The sequence below is a fragment of the Anomaloglossus baeobatrachus genome, chromosome 5 (assembly GCF_048569485.1).
Source record: "Anomaloglossus baeobatrachus isolate aAnoBae1 chromosome 5, aAnoBae1.hap1, whole genome shotgun sequence".
Lineage (NCBI taxonomy): Eukaryota > Metazoa > Chordata > Amphibia > Anura > Aromobatidae > Anomaloglossus > Anomaloglossus baeobatrachus.
Genome location: NC_134357.1, coordinates 419,705,206 through 419,717,934, shown reverse-complemented (window position 1 = coordinate 419,717,934; position 12,729 = coordinate 419,705,206).

Below are 12,729 nucleotides of genomic sequence, written 5' to 3'. Positions count from 1 at the left end.
ATGAAGCATGATGTAGGGGCGCAACATGGAGGATGGGGGGATGAAGCATGATGTGGGGGCACAACATGGAGGATGGGGGGATGGAGCATGATGTGGGGGCGCAACATGGAGGATGGGAGGATGGAACATGATGTGGGGGCGCAACATGGAGGATGGGGGAGGATGAAGCATGATGTGGGGGCGCAACATGGAGGATGGGGGGGATGAAGCATGATGTGGGGGCGCAACATGGAGGGTGGGGAGGATGAAGCATGATGTGGGGGCGCAACATGGAAGATGGGGGATGAAGCATGATGTGGGGGTGCAACATAGAGGGTGGGGGGGATGAAGCATGATGTGGGGGCACAACCTGGAGGATGGGGGGATAAAGCATGATGTGGGGGTGCAACATGGAGGATGGGGGATGAAGCATGATGTGGGGGCGCAACATGTAGGATGGGGGATGAAGCATGATGTGGGGGGCGCAACATGGAGGATGGGGGGATGAAGCATGATGTGGGGGCGCAACATGGAGGATGGGGGGGATGAAGCATGATGTGGAGGCACAACATGGAGGATGGGGGGGATGAAGCATGATGTGGGGGCGCAACATGGAGGATGGGGGGATGAAGCATGATGTGGGGGCGCAACATGGAGGATGGGGGGATGAAGCATGATGTGGGGGCGCAACGTGGAGGATGGGGGGATGAAGCATGATGTGGGGGCGCAACCTGGAGGATGGGGGGATGAAGAATGATGTGGGGGTGCAACATGGAGGTTGGAGCATGATGGGGGTGCGCAGCATGGGGGATGGAGCAGGATGGTAAAATGGGGGGAGGGAAAATGAGGGTGGTGGACAGTATAGCGAATGGGAGTTGCAGTATGGAGAATGGGGTAGCATGGGGGGAGGCATGGTATGAAGAATGGGGTAGCATGGGGGGAGGCATGGTATGAAGAATGGGGAACCATAGGGGGGGCTTGATATGGAGAAGGGGCAGCACGGGGAGCGCTCAGTTAGGAGCCTGGGAGGGCTCGGTATACAGAATGCGATGCATAAGGCTCATTATAGAGTGGGGACATCATGAGGGGGCAGTGAAGTGGGGGCTGTATGGAGAGGTGGGGACAGTGGAGGTCATACGGTAGTTCATAAGTGAGGAAGGTCTGGAGGGTATAATTCAGTGGTGAGGACGGGGGGGGGTTCATTTCAGGGGGCAGTGTAGTGGGAATGTTATAGGAGAGAATGTGGAGGCCGTATACTATAAGTAAGACGGTGTGAGGTCATTTTTTGTGAAGTGAGCTCAGTGATGGGCAATTATTTATTCTTGGGCACAGCCTTGGGCTTACTTAGGGTGGTTACTCTTTTAGTGAGGAGAATTATGAGTCTGCCACCAGGTTTTTGCCACCTAATTTGAGAGTAGCATAATGTAGGGGCAGAGATCCTGATTCCAGTGTTGTCACTTACTGGACTGCTTAGTGTTTTGATAACTACTGCTGATTAAACAGTGATTTTATCATTACAGGACTACTTGGTGTGCTGCAGGTAGTCCAGTATATTCATGAGCTCTGTATAAGGGTACGCTCACACGAGCGACAAAAACGGACGAGAGCAATGCGAAAAATTCTCGCATTGCACTCGGACCAATACTAGTCAATGAGGGAGAGCTGTTGGTCAGCTTTTCTTGCATCCAGATTCTGGATGCGAGAAAAGCGGCAGAATGCTGCGATTTGATCCAGAATACGTCCGATGCTCGCCAATACAAGTCAATGGGTGCGAGGAAAAATTGGATGTCACACGGACGGCACACGGACCATCCTAGTGACATCCGTTTTTCTAAATACAATCCTATCATGTAGCACAGAACACTGTCAATTCTCCTGTACATGACTGTAAATGAGTAACAGCTGCTGTGCAAAAAAACGGATTGCATACTGACAGCACACTGATGACAAGTGAGAAAAATTCGTCCGACTCTCACAAACGAGAATGGGACCGTTTTTTAATACGTTCGTGTGAGTCCAGCCTAACTGCGAGATCTGCAGCAGAGAAAATGACAGCAAACAGCTCAGTAAGTGACACATTGCTGGAATCAGGGACTCTGTCTCTACATTATGCTGCTCTCAGATGGGGGAGCAAAACCTGGTGACAGATTCCCTATACGGGCACCATTGCAGCATGTGCTGCAGCAAACCAAACAAGAGGGAGGTTTTGGGAGACGCAGGACAATGTGTTGCTAAGAACGATGACATTTTACTTTTACTCCCAAAATGCCAATTAATCTGCAGACACATTTATACAGGAGACATCGCTCTGGCATGTACAGTTTTAACTTAATATTTTATTATATATATGCAGACTGTTCTGTGCACCCTGTTGCGGCCGGTGTCTTGGTGCAGATGTGCACCGTCCTATTTGCATATTAACCCCTTCACCCCCGGCCACTAAAAACACCCTAATGACCGGGCCATTTTTTGCAATTCTGACCAGTGTCACTTTGACAGGTTATAACTCTGGAACGCTTCAACGGATCCTGGCGATTCTGAGATTGTTTTTTCGTGACATATTGTACTTCATGTCAGTGGTAAATTTAAACTGATAATTTTTGCGTTTATTTGTGAAAATTTAGGAAATTTTGCAAAAATTTTGTAAATTTCGCAATTTTCAAACTTTGAAAATTTATGCCCATAAATCTGAGAGTTATGTCACACAAAATAGTTACTAAAGAAACTTTCCCACTTGTCTACTTTACATCAGCGCAATTTTCGAAACAAAATTTTTTTTCGTTAGGAAGTTAGAAGGGGTCAAAGGTCATCAGCGATTTCTCATTTTTCCAACAAAATTTAGAAAATAATTTTTTTTAGGGACCACATCACATTTGAAGTGACTTTGAGAGACCTAGGTGACAGAAAATACCCAAAAGTGACCCCATTCTAAAAACTGCACCCCTCACACTGCTCAAAACCACATCCAAGAAGTTTATTAACCCTTTAGGTGCTTCACAGGAACCAAAGCAATGTGGAAGGAAAAAATGAAAATTTTACTTTTTAAACACAAAAATGTTACTTTAGCCATAAAATTTTCATTTTCACAACGGAGAAAAGAGAAAGTGCACCCTACAATTTATTGTGCATGTTCTCCTGAGTACGCTGATACCCCATATGTGGTAAAAATCAATTGTTTGGGCGCACAGCGGAGCTCGGAAGGGAAGGAGCGCCATTTGACTTTTTGAACGCAAAATTAGCTGCACTCATTAGCGGACGCCATGTCAGGTTTGAAGACCCCCTGAGGTGCCTAAACAATGGAGCTCCCCCACAAGTGACCCCATTTTGGAAACTAGAGCCCTCAAATAATTTTTCTAGATGTTTGGTGAGCACTTTGAACACCTGGGGGCTTCACAGAAGTTTATAACGTTAAGCTGTGAAAAGAATTTTTTTTTTTTTTACCACAAAACGGTTGCTTCAACTAGGTAGCTTTTTTTTCCACAAGGGTATCAGGAAAACATGTACCATAAAATGTATTGTGCATTTTCTCCTGAGTACGCAGATACCTCATATGTGGTGGAAATCAAATGTTTGGACACACGGCAGTGCTCGGAAGGCAAGGAGCGCCATTTGAATTTTTGAGTGCAAAATTAGCTGCACTCATTAGCGGACGCCATGTCGGGTTTGAAGACCCCCTGAGGTGCCTAAACAATGGAGCTCCCCCACAAATGACCCCATTTTGGAAACTAGAGCCCTCAAATATTTTTTCTACATGTTTGGTGAGCACTTTGAACACCTGGGGGCTTCACAGAAGTTTATAACGTTGAGCTATGAAAAGAAAAAAATTTTTTTTTACCACAAAACTGTTGCTTCAACTAGGTAGCTTTTTTTTCACAAGGGTATCAGCAAAAAATTCACCATAAAATTTATAGTGCATTTTTTCCTGAGTACGCAGATACCTCATATGTGGTGGAAAGTAATTGTTTGGGCGCATGGCGGGGCTCAGAAGAGAAGGAGCGCCATTTGACAGCAAAATTGGTTGGAATCATTAGCGGACGCCATGTCACGTTTTGGAGACCCCCTATGGTGCCTAAACAGTGGAGCTCCCCCACAAGTGACCCCATTTTGGAAACTAGACCCCTCAAGGAGTTTATCTAGATGTTTAGCGAGCCCCAAGGGGCTCCACAGAAGTTGATAATGTTGAGCCATGAATACAATTTTTTTTTTCACCACAAAATTGTCACTTGAACCAGGTAGCTTTTTTTTCCACAAGGGTATCTGGAAAAAATGCACCATAAAACGTATTGTGCAATTTCTCCTGAGTACGCAGATACCTCATATGTGGTGGAAAGTAATTGTTTGGGCGCATGGCGGGGCTCAGAAGAGAAGGAGCGCCATTTGACAGCAAAATTGGTTGGAATCATTAGCGGACGCCATGTCAAGTTTGGAGACCCCCTATGGTGCCTAAACAGTGGAGCTCCCCCACAAATTACCCCATTTCGGAACTAGACCCCTCAATGAATTTATCTAGATGTTTGGTGAGCCCCTTGTACCCCCAGGGGCTCCACAGAAGTTGATAACGTTGAACCATGAAAATTATTATTTTTTTTTAACCACAAAATTTTTGTATCAACCAGGTAGCTTTTTTTTTTTACAACGGTACCAGGAAAAAATGTACCATAAAACATATTGTGCAATTTTTCCTGAGTACGCAGATACCTCATATGTGGTGGAAAGTAATTGTTTGGGCACATGGTGGGGTTCAGAAGAGAAGGAACGCCATTTGACTTTTCAAACGCACAGACGCAGTGCACTGATCGGCCGCTGCAGGACGCACGGTCGGATGAGATACAAAAAGCGTTGGGGATACGGAAAAAAAAAAGGTCACGCCAAAAATTGAGCAGGGATGCCGATCCATTATGTGCATCCCTGATCAGCGCTTGGCGGGACGCACGGACGGATGCGATACAAAAAGCATCGCAAATACGGAAAAAAGTCACGCCAAAAATTGAGCAGGGATGCCGATCCTTTATGTGCATCCCTGATCAGCGCTTGGCGGGACGCACGGACGGATGCGATACAAAAAGCATCGTAAATACGGAAAAAAGTCACGCCAAAAATTGAGCAGGGATGCCGATCCGTTATGTGCATCCCTGATCAGCGCTTGGCGGGACGCACGGATGGATGCGATACAAAAAGCGTCACGAATACGGAAAAAATTCACGCCAAAAACTGACCACGGATGCAGATCCGTTATCTGCATCCCTGATCAGCGCTCGGCGGGACGCACGGACAGATGCGATACAAAAAGCATCGCGAATACGGAATAAAGTCACGCCAAAAACTGACCACGGATGCAGATCCGTTATCTGCATCCCTGATCAGCGCTTGGCGGGACGCACGGACGGATGAAGTGTAAAAATGGACAGGATACAAGAAAAAAAAAAAAGTTATACTCACAGTACCAAGAGGATCACTGACCAGAAGAGCTGCAGAGGAACAAGAAGGCAGTGAGATAGACAGCTTTACACCAGCAGCAGGCAGGACGTTGGACAGATCAGCAGAAGGACCCAGCGATGGAGGCAGATGTGATCGGGCCAGTGAAGACCTCGGACGACCCGTGAAGGCAGGTAAGAGGACGTCGGGGGGGGCAGAGGGGGATGGGGAGAGGGGGGGCAGAGGGGGGGCAGAGGGGGCGGAGAAGCAAAGGCAGAAGGAAGGAACCTTGGAAGCAGAATAGAGATGACAGAGGAGGCAGGCAGATCGCGTGGGTAGCAGATCGGGATGCCGGGGGGCAGATCGGGGCGTAGGGGGGCAGATCGGGGGGGGCACGGGCAGGGGCCTTCACGGGAGCGCGCAGGGGCCTTCACGGGAGCGCGCAGGGAGCGGAATACTTACCATTGGAGCAGGAGTGGCGGTGACATCAGAGGCGGCGGCGGCAGCAGCGGTGGCGTGGTACCAAAAGTACCAGCCACTCCACGCTGCAGACATGTTGGGGGAGGGTTCCCAGACCAGGACAGGCCTGGGGAGGGCGGCCACCCGCAGATCAGACCGCCCCACTGCACACTGATTGGAGCGATTGCGCGTCATAGCACGATCGCTCCAATCAGTGCTGCAGGGGCTGGGGGCGACATGTTAGAGATCCGGCTATGATCTGCTGTAGCTGCTACAATAGATCATAGCAGGATCTCACAGTATCGCACTAATTCGGGCATTATTTTTGCCGAAATTAGTGCGAACGATGTGGTTGGCGGTTCAGATTTGAACAGCCAATCACATCGATCGCCTATGGGGGGTGGTGATGCCACCCCCCTCGGGTCAGGCAAAGGTCCCCTGCTGTAAGAAACAGCAGGGGACATCATTTGAAAGCTGTTGCTATGGCCACGGCAATCAAATGAAGTTTAGGCCGTAAAATTACGTCCCTGGTCGTTAAGTCACGTTAAAATAGGACGTAATTTTACTGCCCGCGGTCGTGAAGGGGTTAAAGACAGTCCCTCGTCCTTAGGTGAGAGTCAGTGCTGTCTAAAATCACTTAGCATTTCTGCACGTGTCCTGACACTGGAGGAGCAGAGTAGCACTCCAAGTGTCAGTGTGGGTGCGCATGCAATGTGACTGCAGTGTCAGTGTGGGTGCGCATGCAATGTGACTGCAGTGTCAGTGTGGGTGCACGCAATGTGACTGCAGTGTCAGTGTGGGTGCACGCAATGTGACTGCAGTGTCAGTGTGGGTGCGCATGCAATGTGACTGCAGGCACGTTCTTACACCTGGTTGCTGCCTGTATTTGACTGCAGATTCAATGAGGAGGAAGGTTGTTGAAGTGAGCAGACAGCACATCACAGCGCCGTGTCCCCCTCCTCACTGTGCTCCTCCTGTGTTGTGTGCACACCCGCACTGATGCTTGGAGTGTGCCGCAGTGTTGGGTGCTGTACAGTCAGGAGATCTGGTGTTACGGTGCTCACTCTCACCAATGGATCACTATTAACCCCTTAACGACGCGGGCAGTAAAATTACGTTCTAGCGGTCATAATGTTACTGCCCGCGGTCTGCCGGCAGCAGCATGCCGCGATTGGCGCACATCTCAGCTGATTTTCACAGCTGAGATGTGTGCCTGCTAGGCACAAGCAGAATCGTTATCTGCTCGTGCCATTTAACCCCTGTAATGGCGCTGTCAATATGCGACAGCGCCATTATAAACACGATCGCGGTAAAGTTTTACTTACCGCCCGATACTGGAAGTCACGTGACATGATCATGTGACTTCCGGTGGTTGTCATGGTAGCACAGGGTCATGTGATGACTCCTGTGCTAGACATGAACCACTTTGACTTTCGCTTTCCAGGAAGGCCAGGGAAGCAGGAAATGCACGTATCTGCTGTTTACAGCTGTGTAGCTGTGATCAGCAGCTAGTGCAGAGCGATCGGATTGCTGATCACTATAGCCCCCTAGGGGGACTAGTAAAATAAAAAAAGTAAAAAAAAAGTTAAAAAATTTAAAAAAACCTAAGAGTTCAAATCACATCAGTTTTACCATACAGTGAACACAGTGAATAAAATCTCAAAAACAATAGTGCTATCGCACTTTTTTTGCAATTTTTCTGCATTTGGAAATTTGTTGCCGTTTTCCAGTACACTATATGGTAAAACCTATCATTTCATTTAAACGTACAGCTCGTTCCGCAAAAAATGAGCCCTCACATGACCATATTGACTGAAAAATAAAAAAGTTACGTCTCTCAGAATAAGAATTGTGAAAAAAAAATGGAAAGCGAAAAATCGGCCGGTCGTGAAGGGATTAATCAAGACAAAGGCCTGGCTAGTATTTTCCTATATTAGGTGGTATTGTGCACCCAGGCTTAGGCCGCGCAGAAATGTCCTAATTTTCATATCAAATAAATGTGGCTTTTTCAGTGAATATTAAAGGGAACCTGTTACACCCTTTTTCAATTTTAAACTGCCCCCAATGTCTTGTTAGTGACACAACATAAGTGATGCACATTTTCTGACTAACAAGACGATGGAGCAGTTTAATATTAAAGGTCGTGACCAGTTCTTTTTAAGCTGAACTATATGGCCCCTTTCACATTGCGTTTTACCTTCCGCTCACAGGTCCCGTCGGAGCATCCGTCCGAACCGCCCCTCCCCCACTCTGCAAAGCGTGTTCCGGACACATGCGCCCGACGGCCATTCACTGCTATGGAGCGCACTGCGTTAGCGTGTGCTCTCTTTTGTGCCATTTTTTGCACATATACGTTTCTGCAGACGGACACCCGAACGTAGTCTACCTACGTTCGGGTGTCCGTTTGCAGAAACGTATATGTGCAAAAAATGGCACAAAAGAGAGCACACGCTAACGCAGTGCGCTCCATAGCATTGAATGGCCCTGTCGGGCGCATGCGTCCGGAACACGGTTTGCAGAGTGGGGGAGGGGCGGTTCGGACGGATGCTCCGACGGGACCTGTGAGTGGAAGGTAAAACGCAATGTGAAAGGGGCCTATGGGTGGGATTATTTCTCCACAGATCATGTCCCCCATATAAATATTTCTGCAGTCTAGGTGTCATTTTGGGGTGACAGATTCCCTTTCAGTCAGCTTAAAAATCATCTCACCTGACGAATAAAAGTTTTGCTCGTGCATCGGGTGATGGACACTGTTTAGATAAATCAGTTTCCCATGTTTGGCTGCAGTGTTAATGCTGCTTTAAAGGGGTTTTCTCACATTGGAAACTTACCCCCTATCCTTGGGATGGGGAATAACTTTCCAATCGTTGGGGGTCCGACTACCGTGGCCCCGAGTGTTTCCCAGAACCAGAACATGTAGACAGAATGGATGCCGGGAGTAAAATTTCATAGTCCTGTCTCCTGAGCTGTGCACTTAAGAGGTCTTTTGAGCAATTTGTGGGGGTCTCAAGTCCCACCCCATGATGCCCCTTCTCCCTATTGTGAGCCCACCTCTGCCCTACTAATCTCCTCAGAATTAATGGACCTAAACATATAAGATCTCCTCCAAAACTTAAGTCTACTGCCTGGAACTAATCAGTATTGTGGTTCTTATATGGTCCACAGTCTAATGATAGCTGGTAACAACTACCAGCATCTCCTTACCATTGTTAAGGACATACTGGGCGTTGTAAGTTAATGCAATACATATATGTATATGGGTCTAACCTGACACTGCACTTGATTGCTGTACGAAGTTGGCAATGTATTCATATACTGATGGTGGTTTTGATGATGTATTATTGTCTTTAGTGTGGGTTTGGTGATGTATTATTGTATTTAGGGTGGTTTTGGTGATGTATTACTGTATTGACAGTAGTTCTGTTGATGTATTACTGTACTAACTGTGGTTTTGGTTATGTATTATTGTATTTAGTGTGGTTTTAGTTGTGTATTACTGTACTGATGGTGGTTCTGGTGATAGTCATGTGGCTGTTGTAATCTTTACCTTATCAGTCTTGATCCTAAAACATAGCGTCAGTGTGCTGGACTAAAAATACAGCTATCTGCATGTCTGTCAGCCGAATAAGTAAAAGACTAAAGCCCTCATACAGTATAGTCTGATCTTTCAGCCGACAGCTATCTTGCTCAGCTCTCCCATATACAGGAGCATCAGGTAAAAACTGTGGAGGAGAAAAGCGTAAAATAGGGTCTTATCTGGTGGATGAGTGGATACACGTGAAAAAACAGGTACTCACCTGTTCCAGTTGTGACAGGCACAACTCCTATGCGAGCATGTAGGCAGATTATGCAGTAGTGGTCAGCAGCAGCCCCGATGGAGAAATGTAGATTACAAGATGGGTGAGAGAAAACGGGTTAAATGCTGCGCTAGAAAAACCACGATTCCAAGAGATGCGATGAAATCCTTTCCTTTATTGGCACGAGTCAATGCGTTTCGAAGGCATAGCCACCTTCTTCATCAGGACAAGACAGTACAAGAAAAGAACAGCATGACCTTTTACCAGTGACTCATCGCCACGTGGAGCTCTCAAAGGAAAAAAATGGGAGGAAATGAAAAAAGAAAAAAAGGAGAAAGAGAAAAAGGAAAAAGAGAAAAAAAGAGAAAAAAATGTTTATGGCTGTGAGCAAAGAGAGGGTGTAACCAGTTTAATTGCTGGAGTGCTGAATATATGAACAAGTTTGATGTAATCAGAACAATGATACAAAGCCAGTGACGCTGGAAAGTGAATGTGAAAGATAGTGAAAATAAAGATAAAATAAAAAATGTATATATAAATATGTATATGTAGAACGACATGAAGAAGGATCCAGCAAGGCAGAATGACTCCAAAGGGCAACAAAAGTTTTTTTGTTTTTTTTTTTCTCTGACTTTATTATCTAAGAATAAAAAATTCCAGAGCTCTTGACAAGTTGTTAAGTGCAAGGGATATGCAGTATGGACTACGCGTTTCGGCGGACGCAGCCGCCTTCTTCACGGTCCCAAGACAAGACGGTCCCAAGTGTATAGCTTCTGCCTCTGGAGGCCACACAAAGTATTACACTTTAAAAAGTGTAACCCCTCCCCTCTGCCTATACACCCTCCCGTGGACAACGGGCTCCTCAGTTTTGGTGCAAAAGCAGGAAGGAGAAAACTTATAAATTGGTCTAGTGTAAATTCAATCCGAAGGATGTTCGGAGAACTGAAGACCATGAACCAAAAGAACAATTCAACATCAACAACATGTGTACACAAAAGAACAACCAGCCCAAAGGGCACAGGGGTGGGTGCTGGGTCTCCCAATAGGAGCTAGAAGAAAAGGAATTTATGGTAAGTAAACAAAATTCCCTTTTTCTTTGTCGCTCTATTGGGAGACCCAGACAATTGGGACGTCCAAGAGCAGTCCCTGGGTGGGTAAAAGAATACCTCAATCAAAAGAGCCGAAAACAGCCCCCTCTTACAGGTGGGCAACCGCCGCCTGAAGGACTCGCCTCCCCAGACTGGCGTCTGCCGAAGCATAGGTATGCACTTGATAGTGCTTCGTGAAAGTGTGCAGACTAGACCACGTAGCTGCCTGACACACCTGCTGAGCCGTCGCCCAGTGCCGCAATGCCTAGGACGCACCTACGGCTCTGGTAGAATGGGCTTTCAGCCCTGAAGGGAGCGGAAGCCCAGAAGAACGGTAGGCATCGAGAATCGGTTCCTTGATCCACCGAGCCAAGGTTGACCTGGAGGCCTGAGAGCCCTTACGCTGGCCAGCGACAAGGACAAAGAGCGCATCTGAACGGCGCAGGGGCGCCGTGCGAGACACGTAGAACCGGAGTGCTCTCACTAGATCCAAAGAGTGCAAATCCTTTTCACACTGGTGAATTGGATTAGGGCAAAAGGAAGGCAAGGAGATATCCTGATTTTGATGAAAAGGGGATACCACCTTAGGGAGAAATTCCGGGACAGGACGCAGAACCACCTTATCCTGGTGAAAAACCAGGAAGGGGGCTTTGCATGACAGCGCTGCAAGCTCAGACACTCTCCGAAGTGATGTGACTGCCACCAGGAAGGCCACCTTCTGCGAAAGATGGGAGAGAGAGACATCCCGCAGCGGCTCAAAAGGCGGCTTTTGAAGAGCCGTCAGGACCCTGTTAAGATCCCAAGGTTCCAACGGACGTTTGTAAGGTGGGACCATGTGACAGACCCCCTGCAGGAACGTGCGGACCTGCGGAAGCCTGGCTAGACGCTTTTGCCTGTGCAGGGGGTGGGGAGGTTCTGAAGAAACGAGCCGCAGGACGAGAGCTGAACTCTATCCTGTAACCATGAGACAGAATGTCTCTCACCCAACGGTCTTGAACGTGTGGCCACCAGGCGTCGCCAAAGCGGGAGAGCCTGCCACCGACCGAGGATGTGGGTAGGTGAGGCCGAGAGTCATGAGGAGGCCGTCTTGGAGGCAGTGCCTCCTGCGGCCTTTTGGGGGCGTGACTTGGACCGCCACGCATAGGAGTTCCTCTGGCCTTTCTCCGGCCGATTGGACGAAGAGGCTTGGGGCTTGACGGAGGGACGAAAGGACCGAAACCTCGATTGGATCTTTCTCTGCTGAGGTCTCTTAGGTTTGGACTGTGGTAAGGAGGAGTCCTTTCCCGAGGATTCCTTAATAATCTCATCCAGCCGTTCGCCAAATAAACGTTCGCCAGAAAAAGGCAAACCAGTTAAGAACCTTTTGGAAGCAGAGTCTGCTTTCCATTCGCGCAGCCACATGGCCCTGCGGACAGCCACGTAGTTAGCGGATGCCACGGCCGTACGGCTAGCGGAGTCCAGGATGGCGTTCATGGCGTAGGACGAAAATGCTGATGCCTGAGAGGTCAAGGAAGAAACATGCGGAGCAGAATTCCGCGTGGCAGCATTAATCTCAGACAGACATGCCGAGATTGCTTGGAGAGCCCACACGGCCGCAAAGGCCGGGGCGAAAGATGCGCCCGTGGCCTCATAAATAGACTTCACCAAGAGCTCTATCTGTCTGTCAGTGGCATCCTTCAGGGATGAGCCATCGGCAACAGACACAACGGACCTAGCAGCCAATCTAGAGACTGGCGGATCCACCTAGGGTGAGTGTGCCCAGCCCTTAACGACTTCAGGTGGAAAGGGATAACGTGTGTCAGAGTGCCTTTTAGCAAAACGCTTGTCCGGGACCGCTCTGGGCTTCTGGACAGCGTCCCTGAAGTTAGAGTGATCAAAAAACGTATTGCGCGTACGTTTGGGGAATCGAAATTGGTGTTTCTCCTGCTGAGAAGCCGACTCCTCTAAAGGTGGAGGCGGGGGAGAGAGATCCAACACCTGGTTGATGGACG